Source organism: Rhipicephalus sanguineus, chromosome 8 (assembly GCF_013339695.2).
Source record: "Rhipicephalus sanguineus isolate Rsan-2018 chromosome 8, BIME_Rsan_1.4, whole genome shotgun sequence".
Taxonomy (NCBI): Eukaryota; Metazoa; Arthropoda; class Arachnida; order Ixodida; family Ixodidae; genus Rhipicephalus; species Rhipicephalus sanguineus.
Window position 1 is genome coordinate 105,615,905 of NC_051183.1, and position 19,039 is coordinate 105,634,943.

Genomic DNA, 19,039 nt, shown 5'->3' on the forward strand with positions numbered 1-19,039 from the left:
CGGGCTCGAAATATCCGTGAGCCGCCGACGTTTCACAAGTCATTGCTAGAAGGGTAGGGCCGGCTAGCCGTTTTCAACAAGATGACCAGTGAAGACAAACTACGGCACGAGTATTTCGCCCTTGAAGACACCACTTGGACATGGTTCGAGAACTGAGAGGCCACGCTGATGACCTGGGACCTTTTTCGCGCCACAATTCTGGACACCTTCCCGAACATCGACCATAAGAAAAAATCTACAGCCCTGTTGGAAACCGATGTACAACTAGCTAACCGTGCCATGTCCGAGAAAAAAAAAGGTTCGTTTATTGCTGCCGGGAGTTAAGCAAGATCTCTATGCCAGACTTCTGCGCAACCCGCTAAAGACAGTCACGGAATTCCTTTTGGAGTTCACAACGATCGAAACGGCCCTACAAGCGCATGCGAGGCAATACAACCTCCGCATACCAACGACGAACTATGGAGAAGCACATGCGCCGGCACCGACGACCTGTGTGAGACGATCAGGGTGATCGTGCGTGAAGAGCTGCGAAAGATGTTTCCTGGATTGCAACCCAAGGTGCACTCTATATCCGACATCGTGCGCGAAGGACTTCAGCATTCGCTGGGAGTTGCTGTACCGACGCAGCCTGAACCAAGAGCAATCAGCTACACTGCCGCTACCCGCAATGGCGTCGCCACTCCGGGCAATAACCAAAGCCCCGCACTGTCGCAGTTCCGTCGCCAGACAACGCGCCCCCTCCGGCGGCATCGCGGAGATGCTTCTTCAGAGGTAGGCATTGTCACGCTTCTTTAGTGCTTTATTTTGATATGTTCGGGTTTTACCCACAAAAGCTCTTAAGAATTTCTGCAACACGGGCTCCTTCCCACTGCCGCCATAAGGCTTTCAAAGTACAGGTTGCTTTATATGTGGATCAGTTGTGGTGCATACCCGCATACCACGGGCCTCGGTATAAGGGTGTGTGTCACGCGTGGCTAGTGGGAATGTTTCCGTGACGCGTGTGACAGGGAAGCCACGTTATGCACGTTATGGCATGCGAGTGTTGTTCGTCATACACTCACGTCATTTTATGCCAACTTTCGTATACATGAGGTTTAGGAGGCGACCACGCTAGCGCCAAGGCGCAGGGCGCTAGATGCCTCCATATGTAGATAGATAGATAGATAGATAGATAGATAGATAGATAGATAGATAGATAGATAGATAGATAGATAGATAGATAGATAGATAGATAGATAGATAGATAGATAGATAGATAGATAGATAGATAGATAGATAGATAGAAATAAATGCTCAAAGTGGCTTTGGGTAACTAAGAAATGCTTAGCACTTAAAAAAAATCGGGGAGGAACGGGGCCAGCGTGCCACCCCCTGGCTACACGACTGGTACAAAGCAATATAATGTGACTGTTTGGCGGGCAGGTGATTTCTGTACTTGTTAGCTTTGTCGTATTTCAACCTGTGTGTGTCTATGGGGCGAAACAGTGGGACTGTCGATGGCATTGCCATCGCTTCGTTGACAACCGAGGCAAAGTGGCGGCCTTCGCGTCGTCCCCTCCTGCGTTGTGCTGCATGCGAAGACCATGTATGTCAGAATGCGGTCGCGATGTTTTTGTTCCAGGTCTCTCTACATCGACAGTATGTGGGAAAGAGCCTTTTTCAAGTGTTGTGTTGGCACATCTATTTGCGGGTACCTAACTACAGCGAAGAAAGAAGGTCAATCGCGTATGATGAATGAACGGTCAACCAACGTGCATGATGAATGCATACCATTCTGTCGTCCATAGCTGTAATCCTTCCTGGTGCTATGCTCCTGAGCTTAAGTAGTGGGCAGGGTGAACTCGCAAAGACTCTTTCACCCTGTCCGTTAATAATATTCGGGAACCGCGCCAGGGAAGTAACCGTTCTTCGAAATGTAGCACTGCTTTAAATTCGGGGACACTCGACAAAAGCCCTTGTTTCTACGCAGCGTTCTAGATAATCAGTGATGACTAATACCCACCTACTCTCAGGAATAGGAGCAAGAAACAATCTTAGAAGGTCCGCGCCAATTTGGGCCAATAGGGCTGCAGATACTTGGACTAGTTCAGCAGGGCATCAGCCCTGCTAGTTTGAACGCTGATCACATTCGTTCTTGTCATCCTTTGAACGTGCGTACATAATATATCAGAGGAGCTGCAAGTCTTGAAGAGTAATATTTGTTTTGCCCCAAGTGCACCGAGGTCAGCCAGCGTGCACTGTATGTCCTGTACACTCCTGTTCTCGCGTAGTATTCTGCACAATAGTGTTTGAGAGTTAGGTAGATGGTTTCGTTGAAACAAATATACTTGTAGAAAAAAAAACCTCTGCAGAAGCAAGATTACGGCACCTTTACGAATAAACCAGGCAAGTTCCACTTCCGCCCCTTCCAAATAGATAAGGGAGAGTGTCTCGCTCTGCTTTCATTCCTGACGGAAAATTGGTGGCTTCACCAAAACCCCCACGGCAGCCATTTCACTTTCATCTTCTTTCACTTTTGGTTTCTCAGTCACTTTGAGAGGCAACCGACGTCAAAGTGCGCCTTCCGGACTTGATGTCATCGTCATGGCTTAAACAGCGCCATGATATACTCAAGAATATTGGTAATTCAACATTGTAAGCCAGCAACGGGAATGATGATAGCTGATAAAACAAAAGGAACGACTGTCTTCAGGCATAAAAAGCTTCATAACGACGCATACCACACGGAACATTGCTAGTGTGAAGAAATGCGGTTGGGCACGCAAAATGGTTCATCATGCGTGGCTATATCTTGCCACTAAGCGAGCACAGTATCACCACATACAGAGCTTCCTAACGACGCATACCACATGAAACATTCGTTTTCTTGTGTGAAGCAAAATGGTTCGGCTCGCGAAAGGGTTTGGTACGCTTGGCTATCCTGCCCCTGAACGAGCACAGGTTCCGATATACAAAGCTTCATAGTGATGCATACTACACAAAACATTACATTGCTGGCGTTCAGTAATGTGGTTGGGCATGCAAAATGGTTCTGCTTGTTTAGCGATGTTTTGCACCTCAACGAGCGCAGTGCGCAGATCTCTTTTAAAATTTTAATGATATTTTATGAGATTTTCGGGATTGTTTTTACTGCAGGATGTGAAATAATGTTCTCATGCAGGAATTGCAGGAATCAGGGCCCTATAAAACGAAGCCTTCTGATTGCTATAGATTGATTTGGAAAAGTCTTTAGAATGCGTCTCATTTTCGAACAACTGCCGCCAAACTACAGTGAATAAAATTTCTGCATTGATTTCTAGTGCTAATGAACTCTTGAAATGTAAATCTATGGAACATTCTAAAATACTGCGACATATTTGTTTTGTTTATTGTGGACGAGTAGCACAAGAAATCTTGAAGAGTCGTATGCGTTGCGCATTTTTTTCTATTCTTCATTCTTCTTAGTTCATGACTTCAGACAATATTTACTTGAACCTAAGCGCTCGGACATTTCAAAATGTAAAATGCATTCAAGCGCAAACTACGCAGAAGGATCGAAGAAGTCTAACCCTGGAGCACAATGTATATGTTAAGTGGCATAACGGTGAAAAGGATATATGGTAAGTTAAAATAAATTATCTTAGCACATTAAAATCCTTCTTGATTGTATATCTTCCTTGAAGCCAAACATGTTTTGCGATGTGGAGCATGACGACTGATTGCTCAGTATTCGGGAAAACCACCTACTATGATGGCAGCTATAGGGCTCGACTGGTATTCTCTATTATTGTGCGTGAAAGTCCTCCCCCTCCCCCTACCTGCTTTCTTCGCCCCTTCTTCCGCCAAGACATCAGAAAGCGCACATTGTAGTCCGCAAATACTGCCTTTATGTTCCTTCCTGTGTAATCCAGTTCCGTCCAATCGGTCATGTCTATGTGTCCTCTCTCGTGTCCTGTCTCGCTCGGCAATGAAGGCCAATGATCCCAACCAACTAGCCCACAAAACCGCCTTTATTGCAAAATATAGTTTATAAAGGAGTACGACAAAATATGGTCCACACGGGATGGACATTCGCTGAAACGCATGCAGACGCAGACCAAAGTAAAAATTAGCTAAAAATGAAGAGATATTTGATTGGGAATTGCAGGTCTCCTCACACACGTTCATTTGAGTCAGTGCCTTCGTTCAGATCGATATTTTAAAGACTACGCACAATTCTAAACCAAAGATTGGAATTTTTTATGGGTACATTTACTTAAAGGCACCCAGCAACACTTTCGGAACAAAATGAGAAAACGCTGCCACTCAGGAAACAAGGCCATTTGGCGAAGCCCTACGTCGATCATTGCGCTCCATTCCACAGAGTGGCGTAAGGCTTTGATTTACGTCGTGTAGTAAAGTGGACTGTTGTGGCGCTGGACTAAAAACGACATGTTTCTACGGAAGGAATGTCTACAGTAGACGCTTAATGCTGTTTTCATTTCATGCCTCATAATTTTTTTGAATCATCAGTGTGCTGCGATAAACAACACACGCTGCTTTCCCAAGGCCACTACCTGTGGTCGCTTCACCTTTCCCTTTTGATTGTTATGCTTACCAGGATCCTTCGTTCCCATGGCTGTGAAACGTTGTTCTGCTTGTCACCTCTGATGGAAGAGATCCTAATGCTCCTCGTCTTCATAACTGCCACGCGTTGTTCTGCTTTCTGTTCCCTGTTGTAATGCTCGCAGCGCTTGTAATTGTTCATGGTGGTTATGAGCCGTCGTCTTGTCTCGCGTCTTAAAGGCATCATACATTCGCGGTTCAAACAGCGCTTCACTGTATAGCGATCACGTGACAATTCCACGCGATGCTCTTGCGTGAAAGTGTGTCCTCGACGCTGAGTGCAGGCATTGGAGGTATTCTGATGGCGCGTCTTCAAGCGCTCTTTCTATGTCTCCCATTTCGATACAGGACAAAGCTGTGCACGAGTACATTGGCGCTCTGAGATAAAATTAGTTCGATGGTGGAAGGCTCTAAATATCAAGGTCAAACATGTAGTTTGCAAGATAATCGTTAAATTGGATAATATATTTGCTCATATAGGATATAAGTACAACAAATAGCGGTCTTCCAGAATACTGCGCATAGGTTAGTATCTGCAGGTTCATTATGCCTTGGAGAAACGGAACACTAATTTCCTTCATCATTCATAAATGCTTCAAAGCTCCGAATTTAAATAGAACATCGGTGTCGCAACACTCACTCTTAAGGCTTATTCGTCTGGTCATGGTTCACTAAAGACCACATTTCCGGTGCAGTTGCATGGAGAAATCTATGCGGCTGTGAGCGAATGATCGTGTGGCTTGTTTTTTTTTCATTCGGAGAACACCTTTGTGGCGTTCGCTGTGTGCCTTCTTTACGTGGAACTCTTTTAAATAAATACTAAGTGTAGCTTAACACAGTTCCCGCACACTAAACCTATCTTGGCTCTGGTATTAGGCTCTTCATACTTTTTACTGTTAGATCAGGTGATTCCTAATCTCGATGTCGTCGAAACTAGCGTCAGTTGCACCGTTAATATGAACTGACGGTCATAGCTTCTAAAGACGATGTTGAAGCCGAGGCTCTCAGAAGCGAACAACAGGTAGACAACCACGAAGTAAAATGACAGCGCAGTGTCGCCACGCGATACGTTCGCGTGCGCTTAGCACCGCGAGGGCAATGATTGTCACTGTGTGCGCAGACCGCTATACAAAATATTCGGAAATATTTAGATTGAAAGTTGTTAAGCATATTCATCACCAGAAGGCGCAGTTTTGTCGACCTGATATTTCGTATTTCTCTTGTCAGAAACAACTGCTCTAAAGAGCATACCATGCAGATATGATTTTGTCACGTATTCCTGCGACTAGTTCGGCAGAAACCCGAAGACGGTCTGTGAGGCAGCCATCTGATTGTTCGAACATGTGCCCCAATTTCTCGGCGGTTACATCGACGGGCGCGGCTGTTGGTCAGAGAAAAGAAAAGAGCAGCTTGCTGCCGCGCGCACTTTTCAACAATGCGGGGAACATGTGCAACGTTTCTTTCAGTACGTCAAGTAATGTGATATTGAAAAAGAAAGCAGTAGACTCATTAACATTCGACACACTGGGCGCGTAATTATGTGCTGCGACGAAAAGAAAGGATACAACAAATGATAAAGAGAGCACGTGTGTAGTGACCAACTGCTAATCTCTCGTGGGAATATGCAGGAGATATTAAACAGATATGTTCTTCTGGGACGGATGGTATTCTGATGAATCGTATGTCGTAATGTTCTCCTGCATCTTATGGCCAGAATTGTGACAACGAAATAAAAAGCGAAAATTGTTGATTTAATCAGCAATCTTTGAATGCTTGGTTGCTGAACTTCACTGTTTTCTTTCTACTGCGTAATGTGAGGCCCTTCATGTAATCGAGCTGTGATATGTAACCTGAGCTGCTTGCCATGTGGTATTTCATTAAGCAGGAAATAAGTAAAACTAGGTGTATGCTTTCGCAATTTTCTGCCTGCTTTGGGATTTGAATAACTGTTTTACTTTCAATAGGATGAACTCCACCGCTTCATACAGCCCAGTGCGCAATGATGAACATCGGGTGAAGACATACACATCCATCGACGGCAGTAAGTCATTATTAAAATGTTTCGTAGTCTTTCTTACTATTCTTGACGCTTTACTGCACTATAGCTGTGTACATGTTTCTCACTCCTCCATTTACATCCGCACTTGATAGAAGCAGGCATATACAGGCACTTGATGGCACACAGGCATATACATCCGCACTTGATGGAAGCAAACTTAAAATGCTTACTTTGCAATGAGAACAGCAAATTAAAACTACTGGGAGTGAAATGCACATGCCTACAGTCTGTCTTTGCCAACCTTAAAAAAATATATGCTTTGATGCACATAACTTTAGCATGTGTAGTACAGACGGAATCAGACTTGTCTAGAGCAGTCGAGCGGCCGGCTGCGGACTGAACAAGCGCCGCGTACCGGCAGTCGCTGGGTTCGACATATGTTGGATACAAGCGCCAAAAGCCCGCATGTGGCATGTATACTTGCGGCCTAAATGCGGTGTCAGCCTGTAACTTGTGACATAAGAGATAGTCAGTTATCTGGGTTACTTTCTATTCCTTTTTTTTGCGTGCTGTCGCTTGTGGAACCACCGCTGTTCGTGATAAGCGTGGATGCGCACCGGAATGCCTGCGCTAGCTTTGACAACCGCGCGTGATTGAACATAAAAATGTCAATGATTTATCGGCGTTGCGGTGAGCGGTGACGTCAACGCCTATTAGCGTTTCATATTTTGGTATATATGTTGCGTTAAGCGTCGTCAAGTTGCTGTGCTCTTTTGGTATGCTAGAAAGCAAGAAAAAAAAATGACTTGAACGCTACCAATCGTTCGGCTTCAATCAGATAGGAATGCATGAGCGGAAGCGTGTTTCATTTATCAGCTGCGGCGGCGGCTACACACACCGAAGCAGGCAAAGAATAAGCGCCGTTTCCGTCCACCTTCGCTCGTTAAAAATCGACAGGCCGATAGCAGAAATGGTTCCGAGCACCGATGCCGCATGCGGGCTTTTGGCGCTTGTATCCAACATATCTCGAACCCTGCGACTGCCGGTACGCGGCGCTTGTGCAGTCCGCAGCCGGCCGCTCGACTGCTCTAGACAAGTCTGATTCCGTCTGTACTTATGTAAAATAGTATTTCAACAATACGCTAGGTTGAAGCAATGTAACGGCGGACGAAATGCAGCGACCATCGTAACGGCAACCACCATCTGAGAGAGGGAAGGAGGGCACTCACAAAGGACAAGCATGGGCTTGCGCAAGAAGCCTCCGTGTTCACAAATTTCTACATTTGGTAACCAGCGGAAAGTGTTATTTCGCGCTCCTTATTTTTACCGTACGTCTAGCCTTGACTACAATTAGGAGTTCAACTGTCACGCACGTAATAAAAAAAAGCGTTAAAAAACCGAAGCCCTCTACAACGCCACCTAGGTGAGCGGGTGACAGGAACAGCCCACATATATTGTCTAAAGGAGTACTTACAGCCCTTTCGAGCATCGCCGACTGGGCATTTTTGTTTCATTGTCATGCAGAAAATGGAAAGAAAAATAAAATCTCCATTATGTGCAATCTGCGTATGCACATTCTTTTCTAGGAATCATTTAGCACCATTTCATTTCATCAGAAATGAATGCCTCTCCTGATTGTGTCCGCGGGAATGTGGCCCGATGGCTCTAAAGCAATGAACATTTGAGACTTGAACGCACTAATCAGTGAGATGTTTCTTCTTCAATGAGATGTTGCAAAACACTATGCCTATGCAAAATGCCTATGCAGTCAAACACACTTATAGCGACCCCGGTTTTCACAATATATCGGTAATCAACCATGCAGTTTTGTATATTTTCTATGGTGAAATTATAGTGATACCGATTGTCACAATATATCGGTTATCAACAATCCAATTTTGTATATTTTATATGGAGGTATAACCCGCTTACTGCAACGTCCTCATGCCGCATTACCGGTGGTTATAACAATGCAGTCTGGCTGCTGGGCGTGAAGTACCAGAAAGGTAATGGTACCAGAAATCCACGAACGAAAAGAAAAAACAACATGAAATTCCAACCGGTACGCTTAGCCCACCACCCCAACAGCCGCGTGCTCACAGAATAGCCGTTCTTTTGTAGCCTCCTTGGTATCGCCAGTCTTCCGCACCTATGCCGTATTTCTTCCATTCTTCTGAACATGACTACGCTGCTCTGCACCTCGCGTTGCACACCCTCCCCCAAGAACGCAAACGCGCAGAAAAAACTGCGCTGAAAGGGTTGCCCGAGCGCTGCTCCCAGTTTGCCATTGATGTTAACCCTGCGGATTTATTCTTAGTTCAAAATGTTTCCTATCTCTCTCAGGCATTGGGCATCATTTTATTCAATCTAGGAAGTTTTGTTAGGCTCTGCAAATTATAAATTACGTGGCGTAATGGCGAGTAATCACGCGTTTTCAACTATACAGGCTATAAAAAATATGCGCCAACAGCGGAGCTAGTTTCTGACCTAGCATCTTCAACGTTTCACAGAAGAGCTGCCATGGGCGTGGTTTGCCGTGTGCCGGAGGTATAAAATTGTCATCATCATGAACCGGCACGCGCTCAGAGACAGCTAATGCATTGTACACAAATGGTTAACAAGAGAAGCTCAAACATAGTGGAATTTGCCTAATTACTGTGGCACATACGCGTGATAAGAATTTTGCCACAGCTGTTACTGTGGAAGTTTGCAGAGTGTTATCGATAGAAAATGACATCATGAAGAGGTGCGCGCTTAATCACCTCCAATAATTCTGTACAGAGCGTTCACAGAAGAACCTGAAACGTTCCCATGAGCTCTGTTGCGACCCAACCTTGCGCGACTTAGTGGAAGCTGCACTAATTTCCGCTAGTAATGGCAAGATTTTGCTAGACCTTCTAAGTTTTCGCTAATAGTACTAAGTAGGCCTAGGCTTAGCTATTGTACTGTTTCGGTCGGTGCCCAATACTACGCACGTGTTACGTACTTTTGTCGGGAACATGCCGCATGATTGCCTGTTACGTCATCAAGCGCCCTCCTTTGGGTGGCGAGCAAACTGGAGAGCGCACGACCGCAGTGACCAAAATAAAGACAGCGCTTGGGTTGGCACGCGAAGCAACGGCTCGGGTTCCCTGCTGGCATCATTTCTGGTTCAGCTGCTTCCTGCCTTTGCTCCTTTGGCATGAGCCTACAAGCGTTGACCCGGACGTGATTCGAACACGCAACCTTCTGATCTTCTGAACTTGTAGGTGTCGTATGACGATTTATTATGAAGCAGTTATGATGTGTGCAGTCGAAGTAGCGCCAGTCCAACGGGACTGCAAATCACGCGGGCAGCAACAGACGCCAGAGGGTGTCTTCTTCCCCCTCTTGACTGCAATTGGCCCCGAGAGAGTTGATGAGTCATCGTGGCGTTTTAATGCATAGCAGTACCAAGTGGTAAAAGTACGGTTTAAGTCGGCTGACATGAAACGTGTCACAACCGAGATGTCTGAGGTCGTGGTAAAACGCCACGGGTTAAACTACATAGTTGAATGGAAATGTGCCGCCTTTGATGCTGAATGGGTCATCATAGCGCGCAAGAGACTTGTTTGAAAAGCCCGGACTGTGAGGCGGGACCGACAACCAAACGAGAGAACCAGTCCGGAAATTTTGTGTAGACGCGTCATTGTCATGTCGCAGTTTTTCGCGACCTTGAACGGCAGTTGCAACTTTCGGAGCGAGCTGCCTATAGTCCTCTGCGTACTCCGTCGCGTCAGACACTGGCGTGCATTCGGAAGCGCAAAGTCGGTACGGAAGCAATTAGAAGCCAGTGGTAGCTTGCGTGGCAGCACTGTAGGGGTAAGTAACAAATGGCCAAACAGCGTCCGAGTTACTGCGATTCCACACGACGTACATAGGTTTTATGTCTCCTGAGTGTGCGGTTGAACCTGTCCGTCAAGCCGTTCATTTGCGGGTGGTATGCTGTAGACTTGCGGTGAGCGATGAACGCAGCGAGAAGGGCTTGTATGACGTCGCACAGGAGCACGCGCCCGCCTTCGATGAGCAGTTCGCATGGTGCTGCATGTCGTCCTCCAAGTTCCGCAAAATGAATTATGTAAACTTGCGAATGGTGGTCAAATGAGCGCGTCAAATGATCGACGCCGACAATTACACATATGTTACCCGAGGAACTACAGAGAAGTGGGCCGTATAGGTCTATGCCGACGAGGTCAAAGGGATGAGCAGGGCAGGGGAGTGGCTGTAATTCGACAGAAGGGCGCTGGTGAACTTTACACCGGTGCACGCCGTGCAAGCGTGAATGTACTGGCAGACAAAGTGACGCATTTCATGCCAGTTGCCAGTAGAAACGCTGCTTTGTCCGAGTGTACCTTTTCAAAACACCGGTGTCACCATGATGAGGAGCAGCGTGAAAGTAAGCACATGTGACAAAACGCATGCGCCGGGGCATCACGAGCAGCCATTTCCGACCATCGGATGCATAATATTTTCTGTAGAGGATATTCTCGCGCACAGTAAAGTGGTCGGCTTGGCGACAAAATGTTCTACAAGAAGGTGTGACCGATGGATTCTGCAGAAAGTTGACCATAGTTGAAAGCATGGGATCCTTGCGCTGTTCGACTGGCATATCCGTGACGTCGATGGGTGACATATATGCGACGAGCGGTGACAAGGAAGCAACATCTGGAGGTATCGGCGATCAAGCAAGCCCATCGGCGCCAGATTGTTACCTGCCCAATATGTAGACAACGCGAATGTCATACTCGGAAGCAAAGCGCCCATCGGCCGAGGCGACCTGACAGATATTTCAACGAAGAAAGCCAGCAAAGGGTGTGGTGATCGGTACGAACGTCGATACCACGACCTTATTGATAGCTTTCACGTGACGTCATGGACGCACAAGATGCCTCCAACATGGCGGCTTAGATGACGTCAAGGCAGTATAATCACGCCGCGATGAACCTGCTTCCGCGTGATAGCGACGTCACTGGAACGCTATTGGGCTTCTGCGCATGAATAAGGAAGGAACCAGCATGCGATGTACTGATAAAACATTGTGACATCACAAAGTTCGCGTCCCGCCATGTTGGTACTCCAATGCGGCTATTTCAGTGACGTCAGTGCAAGCCATGTATAGGTGATGGTCAATCACTCCTTTTATGTCACAGAATACTTCACTTCTGCCTTCTTCAAAGTGCGACTCACGTACGCGATGACGTACTCATCGCAGCCATCTTTCCGCTGAGCTAGGACAGCACCATGTCCAATGCCACTGGCGTCCAGATGAATCTATGTAGGCGCTGTGTGCTCGTTCTATCGAATGCTAGACGCTTCAAGCTAGACGCTTAGTTGCTTGAAGGCATCATCGCACGAGGTTGACCAAGTGGAGATCTCGTTGCTACCAGTAAGCAAATTTTTCAGTGGTGTTATTATGGCTGCCAAATTGCGTACAAAGCGTCCGAAATACGAGCAGAGGCTTACAAAGCTGCGGAGCGCCTTAAGAGTGGTGGGCTTGGCAAAATTGATGACGGCAGGAAGCTTTTCTGGGTCAGGAAGCACATCATCCTTCGATATCTTGTGTCCCAATATCGTTAGCTTGCGGGCAGCGAAACGGCACTTTTTTGATGTTGATCTGGATGCTGGCAGAGGTGAGACAGGTTACTTTCTCACGCAAGCGAACATGGTGTGCCGGAAAATCTTAAAAAAAACACGACGCTGTTGTCAGGATAGCACATGCATATTTTTCACTTATGGTTAGAAAGAATGGTGTCCACCAAGCGCTTGAAAGTAGCGTGCGCGTTGCACAGCCGAAATGGCATTACGGTAAATTCTTATAAGCCGTCGGGCGTTAGAAAAGCTGTCGCCTCGCTGTCACCTTCGGCCATCGGCACTTGCCAATAGCGAAAGCGAAGGTCTAACGATGAGTAGTATTCCGCGCCTTGCAAACAGCGGGTATACGTGTTTTCGTCTGTCTTTTAGCCAACATTAATCCACCCAGAAGCGTAATGACCCGTCCTTCTTGAGTACTAATAGCGTGTTTTATTGTGTCCTGTATTCCGGTAATGCGAAGGCGTAGCGTAATACCGGATAGCATATGTCATAGCTGCCGCCACGTCAAGAGGCGCCACCTATGGAGGATAGAAACAACATCAAGAAAGACGTAATCTATGTCCTCCGAGATTCCGGGATTGCCCCTCGCTAAGCTTACAGCATCGATTATTTGAGTATGGCTCTCGATAACGGTGCCGAATTGAACGAATGTTTTGCTGTCGAAGCTTAAGTCGACAAGGGGTGGCGATGCGGGCTGTTGGTTGGTCATACTTGAATGAGTTGAGCGCATACGAGGACACGGACAGAAGGAAGAGACGTACACACACTGGCGCTTGTGTGTGTACGTCTCTTCCTTCTGTCCGTGTCCTCGTATGCGCTCAACTCATTCACGAAGCTTAAGGACATGAATCTAAAGCAAGTAAAAGCACTAGTTTGGAGCTAACAAGCTAGAAAGTAAAGCTCGACGGCCACTTGATGGATTCGAGGTGGACGGCAATCGCTTGCGGTGGCACGGCCATGTTTACCGGGCGCGCGCATGCGCAGTTCACGCTCGGTATTTCGGTACTCGCAAAGCTTTTTGCGCATAGCGGTGTACCGGACAGACAAAAATCCTCTAATACCACAGGATACGCCAACGGACTGTTGGTGGGGCATTTCATCGACTTTCTCTTTAATCACCTCCGGCTCGGCTGCCGACACAGGGTATGGTCGCTGGCCTAATGGACGATGAGAACCAGTGTGGACGCTGTAACTGACGGTCACAGTACGCCCCAAGCGCGGTTGATCGCAATCAAACGACGTGCGAAAATTCTGCAGAAGCGCGAGCATTTGCGCGTGGTACCGAGGCGGCAGCTCGGTGTCCAAGACAAATTCCAAGGTGTCTGACGAAAGCTTGGTGATGCTGATGTGTGCTGAACGGCAGAAGTGACGGCGTCTAGCTCATAACAGGGCGTGTCATTGGAAGTATCGATGATGTGAAGCGGAAGAACAGGCTGAACTGGACAATTACACTCTCCGCGCAGCGAAGTCACAGTGTGTTGAGACGTATTGCTCACAAGTATACCCGATAATCCAGACGCAGTATTGAGGACGGCCAACGGAAGATGCAGATCCCTGCGACGCAGAAAAATAGGCGATGGCGCAAAAAGGATGGTGGCATCCGGCGTGGTAAAGCAAGACACGCGTACAAGCACTGACGTTTCGTATGGTTTGTCTGCGTGGGATAAGACAGTGAGCTTTTGCTCTGTACGTTTAGAAGTGTAAGGTAATGCGGCATCAGTACGGGAAGAGCACCAGCTTGGCTCGGCTACAGTAACGATGGCACGATCTTGAGACAAGAAGTTCCAGTCGAGGATGATGGCATGTGAGCATCAAAATAGCAAGAGAAATTTGACAACATAGAGGGCACCGTCAATAACCACCATCGCGGTACATGCAGAAAGCTGTGCTATGTTCTGCGTATTTTCGGTGCATATTAAAATGCCGGAGAACGGCGTTGTCACCTTAGGTAGCTTACCATAAATGTTCTCGTCGACCACTGCAACCGCAGCCCCAGTGTCAATAAGTGCAGTAGTGGCAGTTCCATCAACTATTATGTATACACATTTATTTTCCGAAAAACCAATACAAAGTTGCAGAGGGTGCATGAGGAAAAAACGCCAGGCCTGCGCTGAAACCGCAGCACAGTCACACGCGAAAGCTGGAAGAGCGGCGTTTCTAGAGCCTGTTGTAAGCTATCTTGGGGCTACTAATAGAAGTGCCCACTACGCCATAAATACATGCAAGGTACCCACTACGCCATAAATCACAATTTTTGTGAAGCAGGGAAGCACCTACTAAGCCATTATTCGTCATTCTGCGGAGAAGCGAGGCACCAGCTAAACGTCTGTATGGCATTATGTGCACTTTGTTGACGCGACGACTGATGATGATGAAGAATTATGGCTCAGCCCTTTGTAGTGGGTTGGAAGCCTTAAACGGCCCACCAGTTATGTAATTTGCATTGGGTGACGCCCGGTCTTTATTTCCCTCACCCGCCATGCTGTATAACATACGTTGACGTGGGAGCTCGAGGGGGGGGGGGGGCGACGAACTTTACTGAGACCCCGAGGAAATGGATCATGCGCTTATGGACTTCCTTGGCAACCAATACAAGTGCATTTGCGAGGAACCCACTACGCCATAAATCAATGTAATTTTTTAGAAGTAGGGAAGCAGGCACTATGCCATTTTTCGTCATTCTACGGAGAGCCGTGGTACCTGCTAAACGCATGTGCAACAAAGCGCATTATGCGCTTTTTGATGCTGTGCCTAATGGCGATGAAGCATTATGGCGGAGCCCTTTGTAATTGGTTGGAAGCATTCAACAACATACTCGTTGCGCAATTCGCATTGCGCGACGCTTGGTGCTTATTTTACTCTTCTACCACGCTACATTGCATATGTTAATGTGGTTCTTTCCCGACATGAAGCCTGTATAGGACATTTTAGCAAAGCTGTTTCAAGCACCGGCATGGCTGAGAGGTTGAGTGCTGGGCTCCCACGCAGAGGGCCCAGGTTCGAACCTCGTTCCATCCGGGAATTTTTTTTCTTATTTCGTATTTTGAGCGTTAGTGGTTACGGACACCGGCGGCGGCGGCGGACAACTACGACGCCAAAAACGGCCGCTGAAATGATCTCATAACAGCTTTCGCTGTAAAAGGAGCTCATAACAGCTTCAACAACCCCAAAACTCGTACAAAAGAAAAGATAAAAATCACGCCATCTCCCGCTAAAGGGGACCATGAGGCGATGAGAAGCAGCGTTTCGGCATGGCGAGCCCGCGTTTCAGAGGGGGAGTGGAGAGAGAAAAGAGAGAGGGGGGAGGGGAGAGTGGAGATGGAGAAGGGGAAAGGGGATGTAGGTGGGTGAAGAGGGTTTGCGCATGCGCAGTAAGGGTGGTCACGCCGCACACCACCGGTTTGTACTCCGCCATAAGATGCTTCGCATCTAAAGATAAACATACAGGAGTAGCAGAGCGGAAATACTTTTCCCTGCAAGTTACATAATATACATACTGTAAAATCCCGAGCAAACGACCCATCCGCGCAACCACTTCCCTCCCTATTCCGCGAAACTTGAAAAATGACCCCCCCCCCCTTTCACTAGTCCCACCATTTTCACTTTTTCATTCACTGTTTATATTCGCCTGACGAGGGTGAATAAAACCAGTCAATTCATTTGTATACAATAAAGCGCATCATTAGAAGCACGGGTGTGCATTATTTACTCTTAGCGGCTCTTCCACCGCCATCGTGAGTTTTGATCGGCAACCAACCAACCGCCCCCCCCGCCCCAGTAAGAATGTCGGATTGCCGGATTATCCTTCAACGTACGAGAGTGCTAGGCTTGGGATTTTACGGTAGATATACAATATACATATTATACAACATAAAAAGGATCTTGTCCAGAAACTGCATAACATAAATGAGGGAGTGTTACATACAAGAGAAAAAATAAAGAATAACATAAGAATAACAAGATACTAGACGACTAGACGATGCCATCTTGAGCGCAACACAGGAAATACGTAGTTAGTAGAAGAATGTACCACCCGCCACTATTCTGATCCTCTAGTATTATAACCAGCTTCGTGTTGTGTCAGGTCAGCCATGCTAGCAATATGCATATTATTGCTTATGGAGTCATTATTTCGGTTTTTTAAGATCTTCAAATAAAGGTGCTGATGGAAAATCATATGGTTTATTACAAATAGCTCGAAGAGCCTTTTTTGCTGAACATACAGCCTGCTTATATTAGTTTCGAAAGTTGTTCCTCTGACTAGGAAACAATCATTTAAATGGCTCAGAATAGTGAATTGTGTGTTAAGCATTTGACACAACGAGGGAGGCAGTTGAAGGATTGAAATATTCCCTTGATTTGCGAAAGCTTGCCTACAAGAATGCCAATATGATTGCACCATGTCAAATTGTCATCAAGCATCATACTTAACAATTTTACCAGAATTTACAAGTTCAATTTTGGAAATATTTAGTACTACATCTTCTTCAAATTTATGTGCGTGTTTCTACTGCGAAACATGACCATTGTCGTTTTTCTAGGAATATTCGTCAGGCTTTGTCAAGAGAGCAGAACGACAGTCTATTCATAACTGCATTCGCCGTTGTAATCAAATCGACTGCACTGTTGGATGAGAAGAATAATGTGTCGTAGGCGTAGCTAACATAGCGCGTGTTGACATCAACGTTTGGAATGTTATTAACAAAAATGGTGAATAGTAGGGGCCCTAAGATACTGCCCTCGGGCACGCCTACATTAACCGAACTTGTTGGAGATTACTCACTTTTGACCTGTACATTAACCGAACTTGTTTTAGATTCCTCACTTTTGACCTGTACAAACGCTGTCTATGACCTAAATAAAACCTAATTATATGTAGGGCAATGTCACGCATGCCATATTGACCTAGCTTACTCATCAAAAGTACATAATTGAGTTGAGTGCTTTTCGAAAATCAACCAAAAACCCCAATGTTATCAGGCCCTCTTCGAAATTGCTTAGAAATAATTCCCTGTGTTCAAGAAGAGCAGGCTATGTTCACATATTTTTGTGGAAGCTGTACTGGTGCTTAGTTATCAGACTGCGTTTATCCAGGAATGCCCAAATGCAGTCTTCTCCAAACCTATCAAAAACTCAGTTTCGCCCAAACGGCGAAGCAATGAATGCAATAGCAACAAAATAGAATGTCACACGTAGAACGGCAAGCAGCTAGATACTTGCAATGCGCCATCAAGAGCAAATGACGGACGAAAAGAGCACACACAGGACGATCGCGAACATGGTCACAGGTCTACACTTGCAGCGCGCTGCTCAAACACAAGGAAGGACATTCGAAAAGAACGCACAGGTACACAGAGGACGAGAGTGAACTAAGCACTGTGAACTAAGCACTGTTACGGTTGTTACTTCTTGATGTTTGAGCAGAGCGCTACAACCAAACGCTGTTAGACTTCTTTTTCTTTAAAACTGCGGCGCGCGGAGTGACCCCTCTGTGTCTCCTGCCGCGTGGTGGCACTCGTCGCATTGTTTACTTGGCGTTCCACAACGTCAGTGGGTACGGAAATGGGCCACATTTTACTGCGTCTCTGCTGGCAGCTTACAAACTGAAATAATACGTACGCATGTACATTTTCATGCAAAGGGACACTGGCATGTATACAATACAAAAACGCCCTCTCGGGGATTCGAAGGAGCGTGCGTTGCGATCGAGGATGAACCGCGGATTCGCAAAAAATTACACCATTTCCCGCTAAAGGGGCCCATGAGGCGATGCGAAGCCGGAGCACTTGCACGATCGCGTTCCGTTGGCGTTCTTTGGGCATGCTACCGACCTCGCGTCGTGGAACGCGAAGAGGAACGCTACGCGCGTCTTGTCTTCTCTCTAGCCTGGCCGTTCATTTTCACAGGGCGAGCGGGGAACGCGGTTGGCAGGCTTGCGAGAGGGGGGCAGCGAAGGAGAGGAGAGAGAGGGGGAGGGGACGCGCGTGTGCTGGTGCTCATCACGGCGTTGCGCAGGAGAGAATTTCGGCATGTGTAGTTCGCGTTTCAGAGGAAGAGTGGAAAGGGGGAGGGGAGAGGGGAGAAGAAAGGTGGAGAGGGGGAGGAGATAGGGGAGTGGAGAGGGCATGCGCCTGCGCAGTAAGTGTGGTCACGCCGCACACCACCACCACCACCGGATTGAACTCCGCCATAAGATACTTCGCATCTAAAATGTAGGAACGTTACTTTAAAGCGCGCCCATCGGGCGTTTTTCCGGGCGATACTACACACACTGAAGCACCTCCTAGCTGTATGCCGTTACCGCTAAATGATGCGTATAAATAGCTCTCCGTTGCTACGCTGAACAGTCGGTGGCGCGTGGCCGAGTTGATTGAAGCAGCGCGCTGCGGAAACTATTTTCTTATGATTTATTTTTCTTTATGGCTATTATTTATATATTGGCCTCGAGGCGCACCACTGGAAACGCCGGCGCCACCGTCGGCGTGACGTGCTTGCCAGGATCACGTGGCCTCAGCGGGTGCGTCGTCTGCTTGTGGAGCACTGCCGCGTGCTTTGAAAACAAGTTTCACAATCCCACATGCGCTGCGGTCTGTTCAAATTCGGAAGTTTTCTCTCATTTTCTACTCAATTGAAACCATTTTAATAGAGTGGCTGCCTCCGAAGGCGACAAACATGGGGCTCTACCGCTCGGTGCCGCAGTGCTGGGCTTACGCAACGGAGCCCAGTGTCAGCCTGCACCGGTAACCGCGGGACAAAAACTACGTGAAGCATGGGTTGTAAATTAAGATAAGAACCGGCAAGTAGCCATCGGCGACGAGTCTTTTGTGCAGCAAGCACTTCCACGAC